This window comes from Haliotis rubra, unplaced genomic scaffold, assembly GCF_003918875.1.
Source record: "Haliotis rubra isolate DU_JTF1 unplaced genomic scaffold, ASM391887v1 Scf753, whole genome shotgun sequence".
Taxonomy (NCBI): Eukaryota; Metazoa; Mollusca; class Gastropoda; order Lepetellida; family Haliotidae; genus Haliotis; species Haliotis rubra.
Window position 1 is genome coordinate 472600 of NW_025767472.1, and position 18282 is coordinate 490881.

Here is an 18282-nt window from a genome sequence, read left to right on the forward strand (position 1 = left end):
GACACGCACAGACAGAGGGACACACACAGAGGGAGACACACAGAGGGAGAGACACACAGAGGGGAGACACACACAGAGGAGACACACACGCACAGACAGAGGGACACACACAGAGAGAGAGAGACACACAGACAGAGGACACACACAGGAGGGAGAAACAGACACAGACAGAGAGACACACACACAGAGGAGACAGAGAGACACACAGAGAGAGAGAGGACAGAGACACACAGAACAGAGACACACACAGAGAGAGAGACAGACAGACACAGAGGGAGGGACACACAAGAGGGGAGACACACACAGAGAGAGAGAGAGACACACAGGAGAGAGGCAGGGCACAGACAGAGGACACACACAGAGGGGAGAGACATGCAGAGACAGAGAGACACACAGAGGGAGAGACACACAGACAGAGGAGGGACACACAGACACATACAGAGATAGAGACAGACAGACACAGAGAGGGACACACAGAGACCACAGAGGGACACATTGCAGAGACAGAGGGACACACAGAGGGAGACACATGCAGAGGAGACAGAGGGACACATACAGAGGGAACAGACACACAGAGAGAGGACACCACACAGAGAGAGACAGACCTTGCAGAGAGACAGAGAGACACACAGAGAGGACTACAGACACACAGACAGAGGGACACACACACAGGGGAGACACATGCACAGACACAGGAGAGAGACACACAGAGGGAGAGACACACACAGAGGACAGAGGGACACAGAAGCAGACAGACACAGACAGAGGGAGGACACAGAGAGAGGAGAGACACACAGACCAGAGAGACACACACAGAGGAGAGAGAGACACAGACAGAGAGAGACAGACACAGAGAGAGACACATGACAGGAGAGAGAGAGGGACACACAGAGAGGAGAGACAGAGACACACAGACAGAGAGACACACACAGAGAGAGAGAGAGACACAGAGGAGACACACACAGAGGGAGAGACCTGCACAGAGAGAGAGAGACAGACACACAGAGGGAGACACAGGACAGACAGACAGACACACAGAGAGGACACATGCACAGACAGAGGGACACACACACAGAGGGAGAGAGAGGAGACCACAGAGGGAGGAGAGAGGACACACAGAGGAGACAGACACACAGACAGAGAGGACACACATGAGGAGAGAGACACACACACAGACCAGAGAGGGGACAGACACACAGAGAGAGAGACACATGAGACAGAGGGACACACACAGAGAGAGAGACACACAGACAGAGAGGAGACACACACAGAGGGAGACAGACACAGGAGACAGAGGGACACACACAGAGAGACACACACAGAGACAGAGGGACACACACAGAGAGGAGACAGGACACACACAGACAGAGGGACACACACACAGAGGGAGACAGACACAGAGAGGGAGAGGAGACACACACAGAGGGAGACCTACAGAGAACAGAGGGACACACACAGAGAGGACACATACACAGAGAGAGAGACAGGGACACACAGGGGAGACAACCCAGACAGACAGGGACACACAGAGGGGCTACACGAGGAACACAGAGGGACACACAGGAGAGAGACACACTACAGACAGAGAGACACACACACAGAGGGAGACAGAGAGGACACACACAGAGGAGGGGACAGAGGAGACACACACACGCCACAGACAGGAGGGACACACACAGAGGAGAGAGACAGAGAGGGAGACACACACAGGAGAGGACACAGAGGGCTCATGCCTGAGAGGGGGAGACCACACAGAGGGAGACACACACACACAAGAGATAGACACAGACAGAGAGGACACACAGAGGGGAGACACACAGAGGAGACACACAGAGAGGGAGACACACAGGAGGGGAGACACACATGCCTGGAGACATGGAGGGAGGACACCTGGGGGAGACAGACACACAGACATGAACAGAGGAGACACACAGGAGAGGGCTCATACCTGAGGGGAGAGGGAGACACACAGAGGGAGAGAGGACAGAGAACAGAGGACACACAGGGAGAGGACACACAGAGACAGAGGGACACACACAGAGGGAGACCTACACTGCAGACAAGAGGGACACACACAGAGGAGGAGCTCTTGCACAGACACAGAGAGGAGAGGGACAGAGGGAGACACATACAGACAGAGGGACACACACAGAGGGAGACACACAGCACAGACAGAGGGACACACAGAGGGAGACCTACACACCTGAACAGAGGGACACACAGAGGGAGAGCTCACTTGCCTGAACAGAGGGACACACAGAGAGGACACCTGCACAGACACAGAGGAGGACACACAGAGGAGGACACACATGCACACACACAGAGGGACACACACAGAGGGACACATGCACAGACAGGACAGAGGGACACACACACAGAGAGGAGACACAACACAGACAGAGGGAGGGACACAGAGAGGAGACACATGCTGCAGACAGAGGGACACAGGGGGAGACATGCACAGACAGAGGACACACACCTGAGAGGGAGACCTACATGCACAGAGGGGGACACACAGGGGAGAAGACAGAGCCTGAACAGAGAGGGACACACAGAGGGAGAAATGCTCTGCCGACAGAGAAAGAGACAAGACACACACAGAGGGAGACACACTTGCCTGAGACGACAAGAGGGACACACACAGAGGGGAACACATGCACACAGACAGAGGAGACACACACAGAGGGAGAAGCTCACACTTGGCACAGACAGAGGTTACACACAGGAGAACAGACACATACACAGGAGAGGACAGACAGGGGAGACACACACACTGAGAGAGAGGGACACACACAGAGAGGAGACCTGCACAGACAGACAGACACAGACACACAGAGGGAGACACATACACAGACAGAGGGACACACAGAGAGGGAGACACACTGCTTGAAGACAGAGGGACACACAGAGGGGAGACACAGACACACAGACAGAGGGACACACAAGAGGAGAACCTACACACAGACAGAGGAGGACACACACAGAGGGACACAGACACATGAGGGACAGACACAGAGGGACACACCTGCACAGACAGAGGGACACACATACAGAGGAGACAGACACACAGACAGAGGGACACACACAGAGGGAGACACACAGAGACAGAGGGACACACACAGAGGAGAGACAGACACACACAGACAAGAGGGACACACACACAGAGGAGACAGAGGAGACACATACACTGAACAGAGGGACACACACAGAGAGGAGAGGGAACACACATGCACTGAGACAGAGGGACACACAGAGGGAGACACCTGCCTGAACAGAGGGACACACACAGAGGGAGACACACACACAGACAGAGAGGGACACACAGAGAGAGAGACAGACTGCACCTGAACAGAGAGGGACACACACAGAGGGAGAGGAGACACACATAACACAGGGACACCACACAGAGGGAGACACATGCACACACAGGGAGGGACACACACACAGGGAGACCTACTGCCTGAGACAGAGGGACACACACACAGAGAGGAGGAGACACTTACAGACAGAGGGACACACAGAGAGAGGGAGACCTACACTTACAGACAGAGGGACACACATCAGGGAGACCTGCTTGCACGAGAGACAGAGAGGGACACACACAGGGAGAGACACATAGACAGAGGGACACACACACAGGAGAAGCTCAGACACACAGAGACAGAGGGACACACACAGAGAGGAGACACTGCCTGAACAGAGGGACACACACAGAGGGGAGAAACACAGAGACAGAGGGACACACAAGAGAGAGGGACACCTACCTGAGAGAGAACAGAGGGACACACAGAGGAGACACATACAGAGAGAGGGACACACACACAGAGGGAGGACACCTACACAGACAGAGAGGGACACACACAGAGGGGCTCAGACACAGACAGAGGGACACACAGAGAGGGAGACACACACAGAGGAGAACAGAGGGACACACACAGAGAGGAGACACACTTGCACTGAGACAGAGAGGACACACACACAGAGGAGACAGACACACACAGTGAACAGAGGGACACACACACAGGGGAGACAGACACACACAGACACAGAGGGACACACACAGAGGGAGACAGACACACAGACAGACAGACACACAGAGGAGACACATGCACAGACAGAGGGACACACACAGAGGAGGGACCTACACACAGACAGAGGGACACACACACAGAGGGGAGACAGACACACAGACAGAGGGACACACAGAGAACCTGCTTTGCAACAGAGAGGGACACACACACAGAGGGAGACACTTATGAACAGAGGGACACACACAGAGGAGGAGACACACAGACAGAGGGACACACAGAGGGACAGACACAGAGACACACAGACAGAGGGACACACACAGAGGAGAGACACAGACACACAGACAGAGGGACACACACACAGAGGGAGACAGACACACACACAGAGGGAACACACCTGAGGGAGACACACACAGAGGGAGACACACAGAGAGACACAGACAGAGGGACACACACACAGAGAGGAGAGACACACACACTGAACAGAGGGACACACAGAGGGGCACAGACAGAGGGACAGAGACCACACAGAGGAGACACACACACAGACAGAGGGACACACACACAAGGGGGGAGACACACTGCACACACAGAGGGACACACACAGAGGGGGACACACATGCACAGACAGAGGGACACACACAGGGAGAGACAGGAGAGACAGAGGGACACACAGAGAGGGAGACACACACACAGACAGAGGGACACACACAGAGGAGACCTGACACACAGACAGAGGGAGGGACACACAGAGGGAGACAGGGACTTGCCTGAACAGAGAGGGACACACACAGAGGGGAGACACACAGAGAGACAGACACAGACAGAGGGACACACACACAGGGGAGACACACACACAGACAGAGGGACACACACAGAGGGGAGACACACACCACAGACAGAGGGACACACACACAGAGATGAGACAGACAGACAGAGGGACAGAGGGACACACAGGGAGACACACACACAGACAGAGGGACACACAGAGAGGGAGACACACACAGACAGAGGGACACACACAGAGAGGAGACAGACACACCTGAGACAGAGGGACACACACAGAGGGAGACACACGCACAGACAGAGGGACACACACAGAGGGAGAGACACACACAGACAGAGGGACACACACACAGGGAGACCTACACAGAGCAAGACACAGAGGGACACACACACAGAGACAGACACACACAGACAGAGGACACACACAGAGGGAGACAGACACACAGACAGAGGGAGACACACACAGAGGGAGACAGACACACACAGACAGAGGAGACACACACAGAGGAGAGACAGACACACAGACAGAGGGACACACAGAGGGAGACACACACACACAGAGGGACACACACAGACACAGACAGGGACAGAGGGACAGGGGAGACACACAGAGACAGAGAGACACAGACACACAGAGGGACACACAGGGACACACACACACAGACAGAGGGACACACACAGACACAGAGACAGACACACACACACAGGGGACACACACACAGAGGGAGACACACAGACACAGACAGAGAGGGACACACACAGAGGGAGAGACACACACACAGACAGAGGGACACACAGAGGGAACAGACAGACAGACAGAGGGACACAGAGACAGAGGGACACACACACAGAGGAGACACACACACAGACAGGAGAGACAGGGACACACACACACACAGAGGGAGACAGAGACAGACACAGACAGAGGGAGACACACACACAGAGGGAGACACACACACAGACAGAGAGGACACACACACAGAGAGACACAGACAGACACAGGGACACACAGAGAGGGACACACATGGACAGACAGAGGACACACACACACAGAGGGAGACACACAGACAGAGGGACACACACAGAGAGGGGACAGACAGAGACACACACAGAGGGAGACAGACACACAGAGAGAGGGACACACACAGAGGGACACACACAGACAGAGAGGGACACACACAGAGAGGAGACACAGACACAGACAGAGGGACACACACAGAGGGGAGAGAAGGACACACACAGACAGGAGACAGGGACACAGGGAGAGAGACAGAGACACACACACAGACAGAGGGACACACACACAGAGGGGAGACACACACACAGACAGAGGGACACACACAGAGGGAGCTCAGACAGACACAGAGGGACACACACAGAGGGAGACAGACACACAGACAGAGGGACACACACACAGGGGAGAGAGAGACACACAGACAGAGGGACACACAGAGGGACACACAGAGAGACAGACAGAGGGACACAGACACACACAGGAGACAGACACACAGACAGAGGGACACACACAGGGGAGACACAGACACACAGGAGGGACACACACAGAGGGAGACACATGCACACACAGAGGAAGGGACACACACACAGAGAGACAGGACACACACAGAGAGAGAGGAGACACACAGAGAGGGAGACACATGCACAGAACAGAGGGACACACACACAGAGGGAGACACATGCACAGACAGAGGGACACACACACAGGGAGACACACAGAGGGAGACAGAGGGACACACACACAGGGGAGACACATGCACAGACAGAGGGACACACACACAGGGGAGACAGAGAGACACACACACACAGAGAGGGACACACAGAGAGGAGACACACACACACACACAGAGGGACAGACAGAGAGGGACACACACCAGAGGAGACAGAGACACACACACAGAGGGAGACACAGACACACAGACAGGAGGGACACACACACAGAGGAGACACAGAGGCACAGACAGACAACACACACAGACAGAGGGAGAGACACACAGACACAGGAGAGGACACACAGAGAGGAAGACACACAGACACAGGGACCACACACAGAGAGGAACCTAGACACAGACAGACACAGAGGGAGAGACACACAGACAGAGGGACACACACACAGACAGAGACAGACAGACACACACAGAGGGAGGGAGAGAGACACACAGAGGAGACCAGAGAGACACACAGACAGAGGAGACACACAGAGGGAGAGAGACACAGAGGGAGAGGGACACACACAGGGAGAGAGACACACAGAGGAGGGACACACAGAGAGAGGAGACACAGAGGAGAAGAGAGACACACACAGAGAGACAGACACACAGAACAGACAGACACACACAGAGGGAGACAGACACACAGGAAGACAGAGACACACACAGAGGACAAGAGGGAGGACACAGAGAGAGACAGAGGGACCACACACAGCAGGAGGAGAGACACAGAGAGAGAGAGAGAGACACACAGAGGGAGAGACAGGACACACAGAGACACAGAGGGAGACACACACAGAGAGAGAGACACACATGTACAGAGGGAGACAGAGAGACAGACAGACACACAGACAGAGAGACACACACAGAGAGGGAGAGACAGAGACACAGACAAAGACAGAGGGACACACACAGAGAGGAGACACACAGCACACAGACAGAGGAGACACACAGAGGGAGAGAGACACACACAGACAGAGGGACACACACAGAGGGAGACACACACACAGAGAGAGGACACACACACAGGGAGAGACAGACAGAGAGACACACACAGAGGGAGACACACAGAGACAGAGAGACACACAGGAGGAGAGAGACACACACAGACAGAGGGACACACACAGAGGGAGACACATGCACACAGACAGAGGGAGACACAGAGGAGACACACACAGAGACAGAGGGACACAGGGACACAGACAGACAGACCAGACAGAGAGAGGGACACACAGAGGGGAGACACACACACAGACAGAGAGAGGACACACACACAGAGAGACACACAGACAGACAGAGGGACACACACACAGGGAGACACACAGACAGACAGAGACAGACACACACAGAGGGAGACACACAGACACAGACAGAGAGGACACACACAGAGGAGAGACACATGACAGACAGGAGGACAGACACACAGAGAGGAGAGAGAGGACACACAGAGAGAGGAGACACACAGAGACAAGAGGGAGACACACACAGAGGGAGAGATGGAGACAGAGACAGGGACACACACAGAGGGAGAAACACACAGACAGAGGGAGACACACAGAGAGGAGACACAGACAGAGAGACAGAGGAGACACACACAGGAGGAGACACACATGCAGAGACAGAGGACAGACACAGAGAGAGAGACAGACAGAGAGGACAGAGACAGACAGGGACACAGAGAGAGACAGACAGAGACAGACAGGAGAGACAGAGGAGAGACACACACAGAGAGACAGACACAGAGAGGCCACACACACAGAGGGAGAGACACAGACAGACAGAGAAGGACACACACAGACACAGACACAGAGACACAGACAGAGAGAGACACAGACACAGGACAGAGCAGGCACACAGAGACAGAGGAGACACACACAGAGAGAGAGAGACAGAGACATAGACAGAGGACACACAGAGACAGAGGAGACACACAGACAGACAGAGGGACACACAGAGGGGAGACACAGAGACAGAGGACACACACAGGAGAGAGACACAGACAGAGACAGAGGACACACACAGACAGAGGGACACACACAGAGACAGGGACACACACAGAGGAGAGAGAGACACACAGACACACAGACACACAGAGAGAGAGGACACACACACAGAGAGGGAGACAGACACAGACACACAGAGGAGACAGAGAGAGAACACACACAGACAGAGGGACACACAGAGGGAGAGAGAGACACAGACAGAGAGAGACACACAGACAGAGAGACAGACACACACAGACAGAGGGACACACACAGAGAGAGGATACACACAGACAGAGGGACACACACAGAGGGAGACACACAGACAGACACAGAGGACACACAGAGAGGGAGACAGCACAGACAGAGAGACACACACACAGGGAGACAGACACACACAGACAGAGAGAGACACACACACAGGGAAGACAGACACACAGACAGACAGACACACACAGGAGGAGACACATGCACAGACAGAGGGACACACAGAGAGAGACAGACAGACAGACAGAGGACAGAGGGACACACACAGACAGAGGGAGACACACACAGAGAGAGACAGACACACACAGAGAGAGAGGCAGACACACAGACAGAGAGAGACACACACACAGGGAGAGAGACACACACAGACAGAGGGACACACACAGAGGGAGACAGACACACACAGACAGAGAGACACACACAGAGGGAGACAGACACACACAGACAGAGGGACACACACACAGAGGAGAGAAAGACACACACAGAGGGACACACACAGAGAGAGAGACACACACAGACACAGAGGGACACACACAGAGGGAGACAGACACACAGACAGAGAGAGACACACACAGAGGAGAGACAGACACACAGACAGAGGGACACACACACAGAGGGAGACAGACACACAGACAGAGGGACACACACACAGGGAGACAGACAGCACAGACAGAGAGAGGGACACACAGAGAGACAGACAGAGACAGACACAGGGACACACACAGAGGGAGACAGACACACAGACAGAGAGGACACACACAGAGGGAGACACGACAGACAGAGGGACACACACAGAGGGAGACAGACAGACAGACAGAGGGACACACAGAGGGGAGACACACAGAGAGAGACACACACAGAGACAGAGACACACACACAGGGGAGACAGACACACACAGAGGGACACACACACAGAGGGAGACAGACACACAGACAGAGGGACACACACACACAGGGGAGACAGAGAGACACAGACAGAGAGAGACACACACAGAGAGAGAGACACAGACACAGACACAGAGGGACACACACACAGAGGAGACAGACACACACAGACAGAGGGACACACAGAGGGAGACAGACACACAGACAGAGAGACACACACAGAGAGGGAGACACACGCCCAGACAGAGAGAGACACACACAGAGGGAGACAGACACACACAGACAGAGGGACACACACAGGGAGACAGACACACAGACAGAGGGACACACACAGAGGGGAGACAGGGACGCACAGACAGAGGGACACACACACAGAGAGGGGAGACACACGCACAGACAGAGGGACACACACACACAGGAGAGACAGGACACAGACAGAGGGACACACACAGAGGGAGACACAGCACAGAGAGAGAGGGACACACACACAGGGGAGACAGACAGCACAGACAGAGGGACACACACACAGGGAGACACACACAGGAGACAGAGGGACACACACACAGGGAGACAGGCACGCACAGACAGAGGGACACACACACAGGGAGACACACACACACAGACAGAGGGACACACACAGAGGGAGACACACACAGACAGAGGGACACACACACAGGGAGACAGGCAGCACAGACAGAGGGACACACACAGAGGGAGACACACACACAGACAGAGAGACACACACACACAGGGAGACAGACGCAGCACAGACAGAGGGACACACACACAGGGAGACACACGCACAGACAGAGGGACACACACAGAGGAGAGACACACGCACAGACAGAGGGACACACACACAGGGAGACAGGCAGCACAGACAGAGGGACACACACACAGAGGGAGACACACACGCACAGACAGAGGGACACACACACAGGGAGACAGACACACAGACAGAGGGACACACATTCACACAGGACACACACTCACACAGAGGGACACACACAGAGGAAGACAGACACCCACAGACAGGGACACACACACACACACACAGAGAGGGAGACAGACACACACACAGAGAGGGACACACACATGGAGAGTGAGACAGACAGACACACTCACACAGAGAGGGAGACAGACACACACACAGAGGGACACACACACATGGAGAGTGAGACAGACAGACACACTCACACAGAGAGGGAGACAGACAAACACACACAGAGGGACACACAGAGGGACACACAAAGGGAGAGAGAGCCTGCGTGTGCGTGTGTCTCCCTGTGTGTGTCCCTCTGTTCAGTGTCTCCCTCTGTCTGTGGCAGGTGTCTCCCTGTGTGTGTGAGGGAGACAGACATACACACACAAACAGAGGGAGACAGACATACACACACAGAGGGACAGTCACACACAGAGGGACACACACACAGAGGGACACACACTCACACAGAGAGGGAGACAGCTAGACACACACACTCTCACACATAAAGCCGAACCACTTGCTCCACTTGCTGACCCTTTCACTCCTGTTTTCCAGCACACAAGGTGCGACCAGCCATGGCGTACATTGACTGGGACCGACAGACCATGGAGGAAATACAGGCTCAGTACAGAGCTCTCAGCCATATGGTGAGGAGGTTGTGTGGTTTCCATCACTCCATGTTCAATCTCTCAGGCTAATGCTCAGCTACCAAGCTAAATGTTCACTCTCTCAGGCTGTTTAGTTCCGAGGACTAATGTTCACTCTCTCAGGCTGTTTAGTTCCCAGACTAATGTTCACTCTCTCAGGCTAATGTTCACTCTCTCAGACTAAAGTTCACTCTCTCAGACTCTCTCTCCAGGGTGTATAACATTAAATAACATTGTTCCAGGGTGTATAACATTAAATAACATGGGTCCAGGGTGTATAACATTAAATAACATGGGTCCAGGGTGTATAACATTAAATAACATGGGTCCAGGGTGTATAACATTAAATAACATGGGTCCAGGGTGTATAACATTAAATAACATGGGTCCAGGGTGTATAACATTAAATAACATTGTTCCAGGGTGTATAACATTAAATAACATTGGTCCAGGGTGTATAACATTAAATAACATTGGTCCAGGGTGTATAACATTAAATAACATGGGTCCAGGGTGTATAACATTAAATAACATGGGTCCAGGGTGTATAACATTAAATAACATGGGTCCAGGGTGTATAACATTAAATAACATGGGTCCAGGGTGTATAACATTAAATAACATGGGTCCAGAGTGTATAACATTAAATAACATGGGTCCAGGGTGTATAACATTAAATAAAATGGGTCCAGGGTGTATAACATTAAATAACATTGCTATGATACTTAGATTTCTGAGCTGTGCAATTTTGTTTTTGAAGAACTGTCGAGTACCAAATGTGATAGACGGTCCATGACATGATTTCAGATGCCTCTGCGTAGTGAGTTGAACGGATATCCTGTGAAGCTACTAGACATGAACACAGTTGGTGAAGGTATGTGTGGGTTGGCGGTATGTTCTGGTTTGACATATGTTGTGGGTGGACATATGTTCTGGGTGGACATATGTTCTGGGTGGGCGTATGTTTTGGTTTGACATATGTTCTGGGTTGACATATGTTCTGGGTGGACGATGTTCCTGGTTTCCACGTGATATGTTCCTGGGTGGACGATATGTTCCTGGGTTGACATATGTTCTGGGTTGATGTATGTTCCTGGTTGGACGTGATGTTCCTGGGTTGACATATGTTCTGGGTTGACATATGTTCTGGGTGGGCATAATATGTTCCTGGTTTCCACATTATATGTTCCTGGGTGGAGGTATATGTTCCTGGGTTGACATATGTTCTGGGTTGATGTATGTTCCTGGTTGGACGATGTTCCTGGGTTGACATATGTTCTGGGTGGATATATGTTCTGGGTTGACATGTTCTGAGTGGATGTATGTTCCTGGGCTGACATATGTTCTGGGTTGATGTATGTTTCTGGGTGGACGTGTATGTTCCTGGGTGGACGTATGTTCCTGGGTTGACATATGTTCTGAGTTGACGGCATTCTGGGTTGACAAATGTTCTGAGTGGGACGTGATGATCCTGGGTTGACGTGGCATGTTCTTGGGTTGACATTTGTTCTAGGTGGGACATATGTTCTGAGTGGGGGCGTATGATCCTGGGTTGACGTATGTTCCTGGGTTGACATATGTTTTGGGTGGGACATATGTTCTGGGTTAACATGTTCTGGGTGGATGTATGTTCTGGGTTGATGTATGTTCCTGGGTTGACATATGTTTCTGGGTGAGTCGTGTGTTCCTGGGTGGGGCGTATGTTCCTGGATGGATGTATGTTCCTGGATGGATGTATGTTCCTGGGTTGACATATGTTCTAGGTGGACATATGTTCTGAGTGGGCAATATGATCCTAGGTTGACGTGTATGTTCCTGGGTTGACATATGTTTTGGGTGGACATATGTTCTGGAGTTAACATGTTCTGGGTGGATGTATGTTCTGGGTTGATGTATGTTCCTGGGTTGACATATGTTCTGGGTGGTCGTATATGTTCCTGGGTGGGCGTATGTTCCTGGATGGATGTATGTTCCTGGGTGGGCGTATGTTCTGGGTGGACGTATGTTCGGGTTGATGATGTTCTGGGTGGGCGTTATGTTCCTGGGTTGACATATGTTCCTGGATTGACATATGTTCTGGGTGGGCGTATGTTCTGGGTGGATCATGTTCTGGGTGGACGTGTATGTTCCTGGATGGATGTATGTTCCTGGGTGGACATATATGTTCTGGGTGGACGTGATGTTCCAGGTTGATGATGTTCTGGGTGGACATGTTCCAGGTTGATGATGTTCTGGGTGGGCGATGTTTCTGGGTGGACATGGGTTATGTTCCTGGATGGATGTATATTCCTTCCTTGACATATGTTCTGGAGTGGATGTATGTTCCTGGGTTGACATATGTTCTGAGTGGATGTATGTTCCTAGGTTGACATATGTTCTGGGTGGATGTATGTTCCTGGGTTGACATATATTCTGGGTTGGCCGTATTACCTAAGGTTGACATGTTCTGGGTGGATGTATGTTCCTAGGTGGACATATGTGCTGGGTGGGCGTGTATGTTCAGGGTTGATGATGATTTCTGGGTGAGCGTTATGTTCCTGGGTTGACACATGTTCCTGGGTTGACATATGTTCTGGGTGGATGTATGGTCCTGGGTGGGCCATTATGTTCCTGGGTTGACATATGTTCTGAGTGGATTTATGTTCCACTCCGGTTGACATATGTTCTGGGTTGACATATGTTCTGGGTGGGCGTATGTTCTGAGTGGACGTATGTTCCTCTGTTGACTTATGTTCTGGGTGGATGTATGTTCCTGGGTTGATGATGTTCTGGGTGGGACGTATATTCCTGGGTTGACATATGTTCTGGGTGGACATATGTTCCTGGGTGGATGTATGTTCCTGGGTTGACATATGTCTCAGGGTTTGTGTCTCTTCTGGGCTTAATGTATTTTCTGGGGACATTATGTTACTGGGTTGACATATATGTTCTGAGTGGGCATATGTTCCTCAGTTTGACATGTTCCTGGGTTGACATATGTTCTGGGTGGACGTATGTTCCTGGGTTGACATATGTTCTGGGTGGATGTATATGCCTGGGTTGACATATGTTCTGGGTGGACATATGTTCCTGGGTGTGGACGTATGGTCTTGGGTTGACATATGTCTCTGGGGTTGGCGTCTCTTCTGGGCTTAGTGTATGTTCTTGGTTGACGTATGTTCCTGGGTTGACATGTTCTGAGTGGATCGTATGTTCCTGGGTGGGCAGTATATGTTCCTGGGTGGGCGTGAGATGTTCCTGGGTTGACACGTTCTGGGTGGGCGATGTTCCCTGGGTGGGCGTATATGTTCCTGGGCGGACGATGCTCCTGGGTTGACATATGTTCCTGGATCGGGGCATATGTTCCCTGGGTTGACATATGTTCCTGGGTGGATGTATGTTCCTGGGTGGGCGATATTCTGGGTTGACATATGTTCTGGGTTGACATATGTTCCGAGTATACATATGTTCCTGGGTGGATGTATGTTCCAGGGTTGACTTATGTTCTGGGTGGATGTATGTTCCTGGGTTGACATATGTTCCGAGTATACATATGTTCCTGGGTGGATGTATGTTTCCAGGGTTGACTTATGTTCTGGGTGGATTTATGTTCCAGGGTTGACTTATGTTCTGGGTGGATGTATGTTCCAGGGTTGACTTATGTTCTGGGTGGATGTATGTTCCAGGGTTGACTTATGTTCTGGGTGGATGTATGTTCCAGGGTTGACTTATGTTCTGGGTGGATGTATGTTCCTGGGTTGACATATGTTCCGGTGTATACATATGTTCCTGGGTGGATGTATGTTCCAGGGGTTGACTTATGTTCTGGGTGGATGTATGTTCCAGGGTTGACTTATGTTCTGGGTGGATGTATGTTCCAGGGTTGACTTATGTTCTGGGTGGATGTATGTTCCAGGGTTGACTTATGTTCTGGGTGGATGTGGCTGTTCCAGGGTTGACTTATGTTCTGGGTGGATGTATGTTCCAGGGTTGACTTATGTTCTGGGTGGATGTATGTTCCAGGGTTGACTTATGTTCTGGGTGGACGTGATGTTCCACCACACACACACCACCACACACACACCACTACACGCACTACCAAGCACCGCTATGCACCACCACACACCACCGCACACCACCACACACCACCGCACACCACCACGCATTCACCACACACACACCACCGCACACCAACACGCACCAACACACACACCCACACACCACTACGCGACACCATCATGCACCACCACACACACCACCACGCACTGCCATGCACCAACGCACACCACCGCACACCACCACACACCACCACCAAGCACCGCCATGCACCACCACACACCACCATGCACCACCATGCACACACCACCACGCGACCACCACACACCACCACACACCACCACACACCACCATGCACCTCCATGCACCACCACACACCACCATGCACCACCATGCACCACCATGCACCACCACGCACACCACTGTTCTGTCTTAAAGTTACGATGGGTTTTATGATGTTCTTAGCTGCTTACTGAACGCTTTTGGGAAAAGTGGCTGTAAAGTAAAATGACAATGACTCCTTCATTTCTTGCTGATGATGTTGCAGGTGCTGCTGCTGCTGCAGCCCCAGGAACTGTCGTGGTTTGACAAGAAACAGAAGATATTGTGTGTCAGGTGTCAGGTAGGTGCAACAGGAACTTAGTTGAGTGTGTGAGTGGGTTTAATTCTACCGCGATTTAGCAGGGATACTGGGAATGGGCTTCACACATTGTACCCATGGGTGATTTGTTAGATCCCCTGAACTCCATGCCAAAGTCGTAAAGAAATGGTACTTTTGTTAACCTGCCTGATCCTTGGCACGAGAGGATAAAGAAAGACAGGTTGGCTTGGAGTCAGGCCTGTCTGAGTGGGGTGTCCATGTTAAACTGCAGCTAGCCAGGCTATGTCCTTTAGGAAGTACAATAACGCCTACAATATTCTGAATGGGTGTGAGCATCCTTACACTCAAACACACATTTGCATTCTTTTGCTGTATATAAGAGGAGACATGTTAACCCCATGAAATCCCATTTTACCTCACCTCACCTCACACCACCTCACCTCACATCTCACCTTACCTCACCTCATGCCACCTTACACCTCACACACCCTCACCTCACCCCACCTCACCTCACCTCACCCCACCCCATCCTGACGCCTCGGCATTAATGGGTACAACAAGGACTGGTCGGCTCGGGAGTCAGTATACTGTGTCTGAGTGGGGTATTCATGCTTCACTGCGGCATGGTATCTCAGTTAGCTAGCACTATAAAACCAGCTTTAGTCTGGGCTAGCACAAGCAGCCACACATACACATACACACGCATGCATATGAGCGAAATAGTCTCAAGTACGACATTAAACCCCATTTCAATTCACCTCACCTTGTACTTTTTTCATGAACCTCAACTAAAAGGTAAATATTTACTGCAATGTTCTATCATAAAATGTCTACTTTTCCATGATACTCCCCAAATATATGTATTATCTAATTCAAAGTCAAAATCACTAGGGCTGCGCAATGTAAATGTTTTACCGGTTTTTACTGATTCAGACATGAAATCGTTACGTATTGCGATACGCTGATCAAAAACCGGTATTTGACTTGCAGTCGGAAAGCTTTGTGACGCTCGGAAATCTTGGGATATATCCTTGTTTCATTTGTGCCAAATATTATTAACATTTTTATTTTGTCATGGTTGAAAGTTTTTATTCAAGCTTAATCAAGCATAGTGATTTTGTTGTGTTCATGATTGATAAATCAAGCATTGACTCGATTGTAAGTAGTTTTTTGTTTAAAAAAATTCTTGCAATATATTGCAATACATATCACAATATAGGCTTTCGTGATCGCGATATATCGCAATACATATCACAATATAGGCTTTTCGCGATCGCTGATATATCGCTAATACATATCACAATATAGGTTTTCAGATCGCGAGCATATCGCGCAATACATATCACAATATAGGCTTTTCGCATCGCTGATATATCGCAATACATATCACAATATAGGCTTTTCGATCGCGATATATCGCAATACATATCACAATATAGGCTTTCTCGTGATCGCTGATATATCGCATAAAATGAACATTCTCTGCAATACCCACCGCTAGAAATCACTGAATGCAAAACAATCAACAAGCCAAATCACTAAATGGAGATGGAATACACTTGACAATTTATTTGTTCATTTCAGAATGGTTGGGTGGGTTTTGAGAATATTGTCTTCAAAAGAAGATGTCTGCTCAGGCGTTCTACAATGGCTATTTGTCTAAAGTAGCCGAGGAAGCTGTTGCTGGACAGTATCAAGAACGGACTTCGACACGAGAGAGTTACATGCAGAGAGTTCTCCAGAGAGTGTGACTGCTTGTAAATAAATATGACTGATTCAGTTTTGTGAGTGTGTTTTCATTGTGATGTACAAATGAAGATCCGGGTTAGAATTGGTCTTCAGCTACCCATGCTTGTCATATGAGGCTTACTTAACGGATCGGGTGGCCAGGTTCGGTGACTTGGTTGACACATGTCATCGTGATCCCACTTGCGTAGATCAATGCTCATGCTGTTGATCACTGGATTGACTGGTCCTGACTCGATTATTTACAGACCGCTCCATATAGCTGGAATAGTGAGAGAGCGAAGTGGAGTGAGCAGGCCGGTGGGGTATCCTAGTGGTTAAAGCGCCCACTCGCCACGCCCAAGAGACCTCGGGTTCAATTCCCACATGGGTAAAATATGTGAAGATCCAGGTTAGAATTGGTAAGAGGCTTACTTAACGGGATCGGTGGTGGCCAGGTTCGCTGACTTGGTTGACACATGTCATCGCATTATCTCAACTGCATGGAGCAATGCTCATGGTGTGGATTGTCTGGTCAGACTTCGATTATGTTCAGACCGACATCATATAACTGCAATATTATAAGTTGTTCACTGGTCAACGATGGGTGCATAGGT

At 51.0% G+C, this 18282-nt stretch overlaps 1 protein-coding gene and 1 long non-coding RNA gene across 5 annotated transcripts in view; both read left to right on the forward strand.

The window, feature by feature from the left end:
- LOC124260195 (methionyl-tRNA formyltransferase, mitochondrial-like) overlaps window positions 1-18282 on the forward strand; it is a 55589-nt gene that overhangs the window by 19462 nt on the left and 17845 nt on the right. The gene's annotated exons all lie outside the window — the stretch shown is intronic.
- On the forward strand, window positions 11254-15924 carry LOC124260197. The gene is made up of 3 exons (XR_006894019.1): window positions 11254-11304; window positions 12112-12178; window positions 15887-15924. It is a non-coding gene; the product is annotated as an uncharacterized LOC124260197 (long non-coding RNA).